A 15,188-nucleotide genomic window follows, 5' to 3' on the forward strand; every position below is an offset into this window, starting at 1 on the left:
TGCCAGATACTGTTTACTCACCTAGGGCTTGCCAAACTGACAATGCGTGATCTCGAATAAAATAGTTGTTATTGAGAAAAATAAACAATTGATCTGTCGCACAACACAATGGTCAGTGTATTGTCAGCAGCGAAGGATAATGCGCGCGACAGGAATTCACAAGCTACCCATGTGTGCCTTGTGAGATGGAGTTCGAAAAACATTGTCATTAAAGTAGACCTGCCTTTGTCAGCACCACATTTCAACAAATTAAATATATCTAATCATAACACTCTTTTAGGATATTCCTACTTTCGTAATAATACCGAGCCGGCCGAAGTGGCCATGTGGTTAAAGGCGCTGCAGTCTTGAACCGCAAGACCGCTACGGTCGCAGGTTCGAATCCTGCCTCGGCCATGGATGTTTGTGATGTCCTTAGGTTAGTTAGGTTTAACTAGTTCTAAGTTCTAGGGGACTAATGACCTCAGCAGTTGAGTCCCATAGTGCTCAGAGCCATTTGAACCATTTTTTTAATAATACCGACCATTTTCTTCATTTGTGTAGCCTGTTGTTGTATAATTAGTTTATTAATGCTGATAATGTCCATGCAACAATTGAAATGCTTTTTCTCATCACGACGAACCAATTAAAACATCGTTATATGTGACTGCTTTTCGACTGTTTCTAGCTTGCAGTGGAAATATGTTGTTCATATGCATGTAGTGCAGTGTGTCGTACTACATTATTACATCCATATCAGAGTAATCACAGTGAAACTTCTATACTTCAGATCTTGGACGCTTTTTACCACAAGCACAAAGGAATCACACCTGTGGAGATTATCTCTTTCTAAATTTTTGTAACAGATCGTACATATACGCTAGCTTACTATGCAGCGAGAATATAACCTTGCTTTACTTTCCTGCCTTTATTCTTAATCATATGATTTTATAATATTCCTTGCTTCCTTATTCACTACCCTCTGTCCCTTCTTGCGATCTGGAAACCTCGCCGAGGCATATGGTGTAATTCCTGTGGCCAATGGCTCACCAGTTACTGAAGTATACATTTTTCTTGACAGAAGAAAACCAAAACAAAACTATGCAGATATAAATAACAGAAAAGTATAACGTGCTATCGAAGAAAGCTGGAGCGTTTAAATGGCGAAAAAGAAACACTACCCAAAGGCAATAAAATTCAGTACACAGTAAGGCAAAATTTATCGTATTGGCAATACTACCACTGCTGATATGCGCCGTTCCGATGTGAACATATGGCCGGGCTACTTTTCGACTGCCCGCCTCAAATTTCCCACGGTGCTAGCGAGGCAAACGCGACGCGCGGCGCGAGAAACTGTGCCTCAACCACAACGCCGCGCGACCTGGCGCAGGCGCGTGTCGCGTCCCAGTCGCGTCGCGTCGCAATTTGCGCGGTCCCATTTGAGCCTGTGATGTTACAAAAACGCGCGCTGCGCTGCGTCGCGCCACACGCGCTATTCGCGTCTCAGTTTGCGCCTAGCCTTGCGGAGATGATAGATAAACTCCAGTGGAAGGTTGTGCAGGAGAGACGCTCAGTAGCTCGGTACGGGCTTTTGTTGAAGTTTCGAGAACATACCTTCACCGAGGAGTCAAGCAGTATATTGCTCCCTCCTACGTATATCTCGCGAAGAGACCATGAGGATAAAATCAGAGAGATTAGAACCCACACAGAGGCATACCGACAATCTTTCTTTCCACTAACAATAAGAGACTGGAATAGAAGGGTGAACCGATAGAGTTACTCAAAATACCCTCCACACACCGTCGGGTGGCTTGCGGAGTATGGACTTAGATGTAGATTCTGGTCCGGAAACCGGAGCTACAGGCGCAGAATGGTAGTCAGTGTGAAATGGCGCATGGAGACTGCCGGTTCCTCCTGAGCAAGCTCAATACGGACTACGTGCGAATTTTTTCTGGCTAAAGGCACTGAATGGACCTCGGGAGAGATCAGTGTTCATATAGACTTGACGGTCGGATACGCATATGGCGATGACGTGCAATTGCGGCCTGAGACGATGGATTTTGTACGACAGTAGTATGCTGGGTGATTAATAGGCAGCAAAGAATTAATACTGTGTTCTACGCCTATATTCCTGCCGCATAACGCGTGCCTACACTACAAGTTACGTAGCCTGTTGTGGATACCAGTGGTAACAAACCAGTATTCTGTTAACTTTTAGCCGGCCGCAGTGGCCTTGCGGTTCTAGGCGCTACAGTCTGGAGCCGAGCGACCGCTCCGGTCGCAGGTTCGAATCCTGCCTCGGGCATGGATGTGTGTGATGTCCTTAGGTTAGTTAGGTTTAATTAGTTCTAAGTTCTAGGCGACTAATGACCTCAGAAGTTAAGTCGCATAGTGCTCAGAGCCATTTGAACCATTTGTTAACTTTTACCTGCTAATGTTTTTGGTTAAATCACACAATTCTCCCTTTTAGGAGCAGTTGTAATTCATGTGTTAGAGACGTTTCTCACTTCTCCATAACCTCTCTGATTATATAAATGGCTTATTTCAATAGTGGTACAAGTCCATTTTTGTTCATTATCAGATACAGGGTACTAAAGTTAAATGAGCGCTGAAAAACCTGCAGTTGAGATACCAGAAATATTCAAGCATATGGCTTCTTGCCAGAGACGAACCTTTCTTTCTTTTTGTTTGCATCATTAATTTCAGAAGCATTATAGAGAGAAAAGTGGAGGTAATGGACTTGTACCGCTATTGAAATAAGCCGTTCATATGCACTGGTGTCCAAAGTTTAAGCAACAAACCACTATCTCCGCGTCCTCTGTCTCATTCACGATATAATCGTACAAACTCTAAACAGATGTCCGTACGATCGTGTTCTGCACGGAAGATGGCATTCTGGTCAACGGACAACCAGGCTAACGATGACGTCAGGGCACCTACTAAACGGGGTAGTGTTTGCCGGGTAGTCCCACACCCACAATCGCTGAGTACACAGTCACAGACGGTGCACTATGACACACAGAAATCGCCTAAAGGCTCTCTGCGGTGAGGCTCTAAAAACCCTACTACAACAAAGGTCAAAAATTAATTATGATTGTAGTGATGCTCACGCTGCTAAATATTGCATTTTCGGGCAACAACAAAGTTATATTATGTGGCAGGTGTCATTAGAGCACAGTTAATAAAGTCATTTCTTGAAATAATGGATAAACTAGGCACTCATCTTTTCGTGTTTCCCACACTTGTTGTGAACTCATGGCTCAATCGTCGAAAATCTAGGTAGTCATGATTCCATTCTCGGATGCAAAGAGGCCTAGGTGTTATTCTGCGATATTCAAAAGTTTTATAGATGTGTTTCATAAACCATTCTTGAAGATTAAACTTTTGCAATTTAGGACAATGATGATGTAAAAAAGTAATCAGCACTCCGAATTTAAGTTACACTTCTTTTTATTACTTTTGTTGCAACATCACTTCACAATATAAAACACACTTGAAAATATCTTCCTCACTGTTAAAGTCCCCATTTCATAAACTGACTACAATTTGCGTCTTTTCAACATGATGACCAAGACTTGACTCTCCAATAACCGCTTACGCGCCCAAAAATCAGAGTTACAAGTACGGTAAAGATCATAGTGACAAAAGAAAGAATACACATAAGAATAATATCATTGCAATATAAACATATCGATGTATCAAAGTACGTTTACATTAATGAAATCAAATCTGAATGTTATCACAGAAATATGTTAACTATTTTACAGAAACACAGTAGAATATTGCTGGTATCGAGAGGTTGAGGTGAGGTGCCGTAATGGTTACGTAGTTCAAGCACCATTACAAGGCCCATGGGAAGAATGGAAGCAGGCCTGTCGCAAACTGATCCGTGGCCCGAGGAGGACTTCATGTGAAGCGTTCTGTTGTTTGTCGGATGTGGTTACAGTTCATAGAGATCGAAAGTGTATCCCGAAGACCAGGGTGGGGCCGACCGCGAGTGACATCAGAGAGAGAGAACCGTTATTTGGCTGCAACACCACGACGGTAGCGCCTTATACTCCACGGCAACTAGCATCTAACACTGCAGCATCCACTGCACGTATTGTATCGAGGAAAACGGTATACAGAAGGCTTCAGCAGATTGGCCTTCACTGTTGGAGACCTGCTGTATGTGAACCTCTAATGCGTGTTCACACAAGGGAACGTCTGTAGTGGAGCCGTCAACATGACACGTGGGCAGTCGAACAGTGCGGCAACTTTCTTTTCACAGATGAGTCCCAATTTGGACTGGACAATGATTCTCGGTGGATTCGTGGAGGGAACGTGGAACACGATTTCGGTACCCAACCTTGGTGGAAAGAGGCTAATATCGAGGATGATCACTGATGATGTGAGCAGGGATTACGTTGACCACTCGAGCACCTCTTCATGAAATTGTAGGGGTGGATCAGCGAGGTTTAACTGGTGTCAGGTACCGTGACGATATCTGGGGACCTCGTATGGAATTGTTGCGAGGTGCCCTGGGCCCAGACTTCGTACTGCTGGACGATAGTGCTCGACCTCACAGAGCACGCATGACTGATGTTTTCTTGGAATCGGAGTATAGTGCACGCATGGCGTGACCTGCTCGCTCTCCCGATTTGAATCCCATAGAGCACGTCTGCGGTGCACCATAGACGCGGGTTGCATCACATCAGCGTCCACAGCCACTGTCCAAGACTTGCGAGCAGCTTTTCAGGAAGAATGGGCGTTATTGCTTCAACATGAGATCGGTGACATCATTCACAGCATGCCCCGTCGTTTGTCAGGCCTGTTTTGCTGCCAGAGGTAGTCACACCTCGTACTGAGCGCATCAACCACTGGTCGGAATGTGTATGTAAATCCGTTAAGTTGCAAAAAACGAAGAACATTTTCGTCTACCGTTACGCTTGTTGCAGTTTTTACATTCTGTGTTCTTTATATTGTTTCTACTTTACTATCACCTGACTGTACTGTTTTGTGGCAAAATAAACGCAACCTTGCAAAATTTCGGTTTGTTGCTTTAATTCATAATGGCTCTAAACACTATTGGATTTAACATCTGAGGTCATCAATCCCCTACATTTAGAACTACTTAAACAAAACTAACCTAAGGACATCACACACATCCACGCCCAAGGCAGGATTCGAACCTACGACCCTAGCAGCAGCGCAATTCCGGACTGAAGCGCCTGGAACTGCTCGGCCACAGCGGCCGGCGTTGCTTTAATTTTGGACACCAGTGTATATGTCACGGCCCGTCCCGCCGGAGCTCCGAGTCCTCCGTCGGGCATGGATGTGTCTGTTCTTCTTAGCTTAAGTTAGTTTAAGTTATTTTAAGTAGAGATGACCTCAGAAGTTTGGTCCCTTAAGAATTCACACACATTTTGTATATGTCATATGCCATGCCAGAGCAGACAAATGTGCATTGGGGTATTTCTGTGTGATATAAGATGTGTGACTTTAAAGGTTCGCATTACAGTGGCAAACATTCAAATACAGATGTATGTACAAACTGATATTTAAGTATGCTGAAGGGATATTCTTCTATTTCAGAAAAAAGGGGCATTAGTTGCTTTGCTCATGCTGTTAGCACACGATGTTTCAGCTCATTTTGTGTCCACGGTTATCTGAGACTTCTGCATAATTCTAGTCCTACATGACTGAGTAAATTATAATGTGTGACAACTGTGTTATTGTTTTAAAAAATATTTGGAAGAGACTAGTCTCTTAGTTCTGGCTGTCTAATTTTCTCGCAACTTGGTAGAATTCTGTGGGTATCTGCCTTTAGTGATACTGTGTCCAGGAACTAGTTATGGTTGTTTTAAGATTACCTGATGAAATGTCTGATATAACGTAACGTTAGTGGCTCTCCAGTGAGTATTGTCAGTAGTACTAGTCCGGCGTCATCTGCCTCCGTCTGCTGCGCGGCTGTTGTCTCCGTAGGGTCTGAACGTACCGTGGCGCCTGGGTTCTCAACCAAGCTGCGGTCAAAAGAAAATTTCTAATCTTTGTCAAGTGTTGGTAATTATTGTACCCTTAATGGCTGTTAATGCTACATGCGTGCGACAGTACGTGAGGTATTTTCGTTGTCTGGTATGCGAATCGGGGAAAAAATTTTAAAAATTTCTTTCATTACCTTTTCATGGTTAGTAGAAAATTGTGCATGTTATACTGTGTTGCGTAAATATTTATTATGGTTTCACAGTTTTCCTAATCAGGCAGTTTCAAGTAAACTTTATATGCGTCAATGGTCATTATGCTCTTACGGTTTTTTTAGTGATTAACTATTTCAAGAAAATTAAAATTTTACAAAGATTTAGTTCTATTTAGTAGCAAGTTTTCGTGAATTGTATAAATGAAAGTTATTTGCTAAATATCCACTAGGACATATAATCCACAGAAGGTGTACCCAAGAAACAAGACTCTAATGATTCAATAATTTGTAATCACTGATGAATATTTAGTTCCAATAAAAATTTTAAATTGTCAGTCCGCCTTTCTTGAATCCAGTCCTCGCTCCATATTACCTTCTGGTATAAGTATTTCCCATGTCTATGAAATATGTTAAAAAAATTTCATTCTTACATGATCTTATACCGAAGCGCCGAAGAAACTGATATAGGCATGCGTATTCAAATACAGAGATATGTAAAGAGGCGGAACACGGCGCTGTGGTCCGCAAGGCCTATATAACACAGCAAGTGTCTGGCGCAGTTGTTAGATCGGTTACTGATGCTACAACGGCAGGTTATCAAGATTTAAGTGAGTTTAAACGTGGTGATATAGGCGGCGCACGAGCGATGGGACACAGCACTTCGAGGTAGCGATGAAGTGGGCATTTTCCCGTACGATCATATCACGAGTGTGAATATCAAGAATCCGGTAAAACATCAAATCTCCGACATCGCTGCGGCAGGACAAATATCCTACAAGAACGGGACCAACGACGACTGAAGAGAATCGTTCAACGTGACAGAAGTGCAACCCTTCTGCAAATTGCTGCAGATTTCAATGCTGGGCCATTAACAAGTGTCAGCGCGCGAACCATTCAGCGAAACACCATCGATATGGGCTTTCGGAGCCGAAGGCCCCTCTCGTGTACCCTTGATGACTGCATGAAGCTTTACGCCTCGCCTGGGTCCGTCGACAATGACATTGGAGTGTTGATGACTCGAAACATATTGCCTCTTCGGACGAGTCTCCATTCAGATTGTATCGATCGGATGGACGTGTGCGGGTATGGAGACAAAATCATGAATCCATGGACGCTGTATGTCCGCAGGGACTGTTCAAGCTGGTGGAGCCTCTGTAATGCTGCGGGGCGTGTGCAGATGGAGTGATATGGGACCCTTGATATGTCTAGATACGACTCTGACAGGTGAAACGTACGTGAGCATTCTGTCTGATCTCCTGCCTCCATTCATGTCCATTGTGCATTCCGACGGACGTGGGCAATGCCAGCAGAACATTGCGTCACTCCACACGTCCAGAATGGTGGGAGACTGGCCCTAGGAACACTCTTCTGAGTTTAAACACTTCTGCTGGCCACCAAACTCCCTAGACGTGAACACTACTGAGCATATTTGGGGACGGCCCTTGCAGGCTTCATGGTTTCAGTTCCCTCGAGCACTACTTGAGATATTAGTCGAGTCCATGCCATGTCGTGCTGCGGCACTTCTGCTTGCTCGCGGGGGCCCTACACAATATTAGGCAGGTGTATCAGTTTCTTTGGCTCTTCAGCGTATTGTCAGCGCAGAAAAAACCCGTTCCTTTTTTTAATACTTACTTCTGTTTTCACAACCACAAAGCCACCCATAATTTATACATTACTACCAACTGTCGGCAGTTTTGACTATTGTCCGTGTACAATATTTAAATCCATATAGAGCAAAAGAGGTATAATTTGAATAAAATTGGCGTGTACACACTACACATATCCACACGGCCGGAAAAAAAAGCATCCTCATGAACAAAATCACTTGGTTGACAAGTGAAGTGACAGGTAGGTCATCATTGCAGCGAATATGATAACAAAATCCAACCAAATGAAACACAAATGTCACCAGTATATCTCCCTTCTGAGGCAACGCAAGCGTGTATTCTCGCATCCAAACAAGCATAAAGGTGACAAATGGCATCTGGCAAAGTATGTTGTACCTTTTCTTTTTTTTCACCTGAGCAATGGTTCTTACAGGCCTTCTTGAACGTGTAACTTCCTACTTCATCATAAGGATGAGGAAAACCGATCGGTTAAAACCGATATCAGTATTTTAATAATGAATAACCGGCACGTAAGGTATTTTTTGGCGTCGGTTATAAAAGGTATTTTTATTTCTTACTGTTAGCCGGGTATAAAACCGATATATCAATTTGTCATAGCAATGGCGCTAAAAAAATTATTTTTAAAGTTTTTGAACAAGTGTGGCAGGAAGTTCTGTTGATCCTGAAAGATTGGTATGGTTTTTGAATGATAATGATGAAAATGGTTCACGTACAGAACAACACATGATAGAACGAGTATTAATGAACAGACTGGCCCATGAAAATTGGCCAATGTACTAATTCATTACTGAAATTTTAACTATTGACATGTAATTGTTTTTGGTAAAAGCTATATTTTGTGTAAATTTATTTTTGGAGATAATAGTAATAAAAAACCGAAAATCTGTTGTTTCAGAAACCGGTTATTGTAAGTGTTTTTAACTGTCATGATAAACTGGAGTGAAAAAACCCAGATATAACCAAAAATGGGTAGTTACAGCAATACCCGCCATACCTACATCATCATCCCCCATACGTGTTCTGTTGGCGAGACGGCTGTCGATCTTGCGGACAGGGGAGTTGTTGTACACCTCGAAGAGCGAGTTCCATCGCACCAGCCGCTTGTGGACGTGCATTATCTTGCTCGAAAAGGACATCGAAGAAATGGGATTAGTACGGGGCTAAAAACCTGCACAATGTAGCGGGCACTGGTTACTTTACCTCGCAGAAACACCAGATGTGACGTCGACTCGTAACTGATGGCACCCCCACAACATGAAGCCATAAAGCATGGGATGGGGACTGTGTATCGTGGGAAAATGCGTTCTGGAGTAAGCAGCGTATCAGGTTTACAACATACACATGCAAGTCCATCACTTGGATACAGACAGAACTAACTCTCACCACTGAAGCCATCTGAGCGCCATTCCACGCCCCAGTCAACTGTTTTATGACACCAGAATAGCCATACTTGATGATGCGGAAGCTTACCAGGTTTAAAGCATATACATGCACATGCTACTCTGTAGGAATCAGCATGGGTTTCGAAAAACACGATCGTGTGAAACCCAGCTCGCGCTATTCGTCCACGAGACTCAAAGGGCCATAGACACGGGTTCACAGGTAGATGCCGTGTTTCTTGACTTCCGCAAGGTGTTCGATACAGTTCCCCACAGTTGTTTAATGAACAAAGTAAGAGCATATGGACTATCAGACCGATTGCGAGATTGGATTGAAGAGTTCCTAGATAACAGAACGCAGCATGTCCGTTGCTATTCACAATATACATAAATGACCTTGTGGATGACATCGGAAGTTCACTGAGGCTTTTTGCGGATGATGCTGTAGTATATCGAGCGGTTGTAACAATGGAAAATTGTACTGAAATGCAGGAGGATCTGCAACGAATTGACGCATGGTGCAGGAAATGGCAATTGAATCTCAATGTAGACAAGTGTAATGTGCTGCGAATAAACAGAAAGAAAGATCCTTTATCATTTAGCTACAATATAGCAGGTCAGCAAATGGAAGCAGTTAATTCCATAAATTATCTGGGAGTACGAATTAGGAGTGATTTAAAATAGAATGATCATATAAAGTTGGTCGTCGGTAAAGCAGATGCCAGACTGAGATTCATTGGAAGAATCCTAAGGAAATGCAATCCGAAAACAAAGGAAGTAGGTTACAGTACGCTTGTTCACCCACTGCTTGAATGCTGCTCACCAGTATGGGATCCGTACCAGATAGGGTTGATAGAAGAGATAGAGAAGATCCAACGGAGAGCAGCGCGCTTCGTTACAGGATCATTTAGTAATCGCAAAAGCGTTACGGAGATGATACATAAACTCCAGTGGAAGACTCTGCAGGAGAGACGCTCAGTAGCTCGGTACGGGCTTTTGTTGAAGTTTCGAGAACATAGCTTCACCGAAGAGTCAAGCAGTATATTGCTCCCTCCTACGTATATCTCGCGAGGAGACCATGAGGATAAAATCAGAGAGATTAGAGCCCACACAGAGACATACCGACAATCCTTCTTTCCACGAACAATAGGAGACTGAAATAGAAGGGAGAACCGATAGAGGTACTCACGGTACCCTCCGCCACACACCGTCAGGTGGCTTGCGGAGTACGGAAAAAAAAACGACTCTCATCACTGAAGACAAAGCGCCAGCGCATGCCGCAGTCAACTGTTTTACGACACCATTGTAGACTAGCGTGGTAGTGCCAGAGCTTATTAGGTTTACAGCATACCTTTCACGTCCTTCACTCGGATGTAGGCAGAACCGACTCTCATCACACAAGACAACAGAGCGCCAATCCACGCCCCAGTCAACTATTTTACGACGCCAGATTAGCCGTGATTGGCGGTGTCGTCACGTCAGTAGTAGCCTTGGCAGAGGTACATGTGACCTTAATTCTGTAGCAAGCAGACGGTACCCAGTGTCTGTTGCAAGCAGATGGTACCCAGTGGCTGCTCAAGAGACAGCAGTTGCAACATGTGCCTTGATTTCGTCCTTGGATGATGTCGGTCGACCAGTACTGCTTTCACAATGCGTCTATCTTCATGTATGTCTGTAATATGTTAATGTCCAGAAACTGGTCTATGTGAGTGGGAATGTTCCACAGACCACATGTGAAAACAACGACAGATTATCGATTCACTGTGACCAACATTTTTAGCAGCACTCGGCCGATATGCCCGTCCAGGTTCTCACGCACCCGTAATGAGACGACGTTCAAATGGCTGAAGCTGTTGGTGGGGCATGGTTGTACCCTCGAATGAGTGTTGCACACACTGTTTACCTGTAAACTCAGCGCAGTTATTGCTTGCTGTTCAATTCGGAGAGCGCGCAGAATGGCCTCCCGACCGCCATCCAATCACCGATGTCCGTGACAACGGATCTACATCTCCTCAGTATGCACATATTATACTCTGGTGCCACTGAACACGGTCCTTGAAGATGTTGCATTTGTCCTTGTAGCATATTCTTATGCAAAGGATTTAAGTTTAATTCAGTTTCAACAAAACAAGTATTTGCCCTCATAAAAAAAGGAAAAAGGAAACTTGTATGTATACGTTTCCGATTAATATTCTGAAGTATTGGGTAATTAAGGTCCGGTCTTCGGGGAATCCGATTCTTCGTTTTAGTTCTGCTTCCCCGGAGTGAGACATTTCGCATATGGTCTCACGTCGCTGCTTTTCTCTGGATTAAAAAGTAAAATGAGAGAAACTCTTTCTCTACTCGCAGCACTTACATTTCGTTGTGGCTGATTACTTGGACACTACGAATCCTTCATGGCTGTGTATACGAGTTTATACAGCTTAACGTCTGTTGTTCCCAAAAGATTGGTAACGCGGTGGGCATATTTGTATCCCATAACACTCACAAGTAAGCCTATCCACACTTTGATTTTCATCGTCTCTGAATATATTGTAGTGTGGAGCAAAGTAAGAGTACATAATTTTTTGTACTTGCCCATACAGCCGTTAAAAAAATGGTGAGTTTAATATTTCTGAAAAAACTCCGTTGAAATGGTAAGAGATGTAAAAAGAACTTCAGATAAAAGTTCTATGCTTTTTAATCTATTTTACAACGCTGCACCCAGATTTCTTCCCTCCCCCCCCCCCCCCCCCACTACACTATTTTGTTTTTCATTTCTACACTTTACTAACAGCAAAACACATATAGCATCGTTAATACCAAATTCACTCATGTATGATGAAGTGGTATTCCAAAGACGCATTTGTCAAAAGGGAGCTAGGATTACACTATGCCTGTATTGCTACACGAGTGTCCGTCTTTCAATGACGGTTGTCATGTTCATTTGTTTAGTAAGAGAGAGACAGGGGGAGGGGGGAGAGAGAGAAAGAGGTAGAAATGTGAAGTAGTGGTAGTAAATGCGCTGCGTTGGAGAGCTTCTTGAAAACCATGTTCAGTAGCTGTAGACTGCTTTGGGTTGCTTTCACACTGCAGTTGGCAGCCATTGTAGTCAGTGAAGCTGTTTTAACGAATTCACTAGGAGGAATAATTGTTGCAGGTTCGTGGTTTTCAGTTTTTCATTCTGGTCATAACGCACAAATTATTAATACACTTTCTAAACAGACGTTTAGCTAATACATTAAGCTGTAAAGTGGCCTGTTGTTACCTACTTAAACTTAATTTCCGATTTTATTTGCGTTTCTAAATTTCTAGATGGCCGTGTCACTAATCTGGAATACTAGTATTCCATAGTCCTACCATAGTATTCCATATTTATACCGTACTTCCACAACATGTTTTTTTGATAGTTATTGCTTCAGAAATGACTTCACGAGCTCGAAAGTAGTGGGATGAGCCTGCTAAGCAGACAGCAGTTAAAGATGGTGAAGAAAAGAAGATGGCAAAAACTTTCCAAGTTCACAGGCCCACGCTATTTAGGCTAGGAAAATCAGATTTGCCAGGTGATTTAGCCACAAAGGGCAAACTCGAATGAAACACTGTTCTATCGCCCGAACAAGAACAACAGCTGATTGAGTATAGCATGACAATGGAAAGTAAATTTTTTTGATTTACCCGAATGATCTCCAACGGATGGCATTTCAGTTTGCCAAAGCCAATAGTACCCAGAATCCATTTTTGGGTGAACGGGCTGCTGGAAGACAGTGCACAAAAAGGATATTTCGATTCGAAAACCCAAAGCAACCTCATTTAATAGATCTATAAGTTTCACAAGAGAATCTGTGGCAATATTTTTCTCTCTGCTTTCACAGGAGCTAGGGAAAATCAGCTTTCCGCCGGACAGAATATACAGTGTGGACGAAACTGGTCTAAGTACTGTGCACAGCAAAGTTCCCCACGTCGGTGCAAGAAAGGGAAAGCGACAAGTAGCAGCCATCTCCTCTGCAGAGTGTGGATCTCTTGTTGCCGTTGTCGCCTGCACGAGTGCTACAGGAAATTTTGTCCCACCAGTAATGATAAGCCCTCGTAAGAACCGTTGTAGTCAGCTAATGAGAGGTGTCCCACGTGGATCCATCTTAGTATTCCATCCCTATGGATGGATTCAACGCCAGCTCGTCGGTGATTGGTTTCAACATTTTCTCAGGTAGGTGAAGCCAACAGCACAATCACCGGCATTTCCGAGTCTGGATCGGCATTATAGCCACTTCTGAAATCTGGATGTTATAAATCTTGCACGCGAAAACTATTTCAGCGTCTTGTGTCTGTCTCCTCGTGATTCCCACAAGATGCAACCGCCGGATCGACCTTTCATGAGTCCTTTGTTAGGCCACTACTCGGAGCAGGTACGGATGAGGGAAAATGCACGTCCAGTAACAAACATGGACATCGCTGCACTGTTTGGGAAGGCCTACTTCAAGTGCCAGAAGAGGGAGATAGCAGTAAACAAGTTTAGGGTGACAGGAATATACCTGTTAAACCCTTCAGACGTCATAGCCAGTAATAAGGGAATAATTGAGGATTTACCCACAGACTCAGTCAATGAACCAACTGCAAGAGCTGTGGCTTCTAAAAATAGAAAGGCTGATGTTGAAGTCGCGGCAGGAACATCGTCCGCCGCATCTGATCTTGTACCCTGACAAATCTCACTCGCTCCTTAAATAAAGAACAGGCCAACAAAGGGGAAAAAAGAAGGCTCTTCAGCAAACCTAATATCGTCTCCAAAAAAGAAAGTTCTTGAAATATCGATGACAGCGACAAATAAGCCGGTGACAAAGAAGCAGAGGCAACCAAAGCCTAGGAACCAAGAGTTTTCTTAGTCTGAGGATGATGACGTTGTTGGTGAGAGGTGATTCGTCCACCCACAGCAGCGCTCCGGGCAACGGTGCACCCACTAATGAAGAGGTAGGCTGTCTCTGTACTTCAGGTAAATTTTCGGGATACAAGGCAGGGGAAGAATGGCTAATGTGTCTAATGTGCGAAATGTGGGTGCACACTGAGTGTTCAAAAAAAATGGTTCAAATGGCTCTGAGCACTATGGGACTCAACTGCTGAGGTCATTAGTCCCCTAGAACTTAGAACTAGTTAAACCTAACTAACCTAAGGACATCACACACATCCATGCCCGAGGCAGGATTCGAACCTGCGACCGTAGTGGTCTCGCGGTTCCAGAGTGCAGCGCCAGAACCGCGCGGCCACTTCGGCCGGCACACACTGAGTGTGCTGGTCACGATAAAGGCCGATACGTCTCTGACTTCTGCAAGTGAAATTGCTTAGAGTAAGAAATTTAATAACTGAAAATAGCACATTTCGTGTGTTTTTCATTGTGTTATTTTTTTATACTGCTCTCTTTGACAATGAATTATTAGATTTTCCATTATTTGTTTTAACTTTAACAGACTTGAAACGAATGAACTATTCCATACTTCTACCACATAATCTAAAGAGCCAAATATGTCAAACTTTGTGTTAACACTAATTTAGCAAGATTCCTAATGTAGTATGTATTCGAAAATATATAGAAGCATTAAAATACATCTCAAAGTATGTGCCACAGGTATTTTGTTTGCCGAATTCTAAAAACTGAGGAATTTATGAACCAAAACCAAAATGATATTCCATAATTGTATCCCTTTCTCGTATACATATATAATTTATTTTTATGAAATATAAAATATCATGTGTTTTATCAGTGCTATCGTTTTACATTTTGTGTAATTTTTTTTTTTGTCTTCAAGATGTAACATTTTCAGATATAATTATACTAAACTTGAAATTGTTTGTACATTATTGTTGAAACATTGTCTGTATCTTTGGGACGTCCTAAGATTATATAGTTCATGTCTTCTTTTTCTGTACAAAGAGGATTGTCGATCAGTCCCAAGCGATTTAAGTGTTTTTTGAAACGAGAGTGATTGGATTTGTTTCGTCCAATCATTTTGGCGCTGTACAAAGAGGATTGTCGATCAGTCCCAAGCGATTTACGTGTTT

Source organism: Schistocerca nitens, chromosome 6, assembly GCF_023898315.1.
Source record: "Schistocerca nitens isolate TAMUIC-IGC-003100 chromosome 6, iqSchNite1.1, whole genome shotgun sequence".
Taxonomy (NCBI): Eukaryota; Metazoa; Arthropoda; class Insecta; order Orthoptera; family Acrididae; genus Schistocerca; species Schistocerca nitens.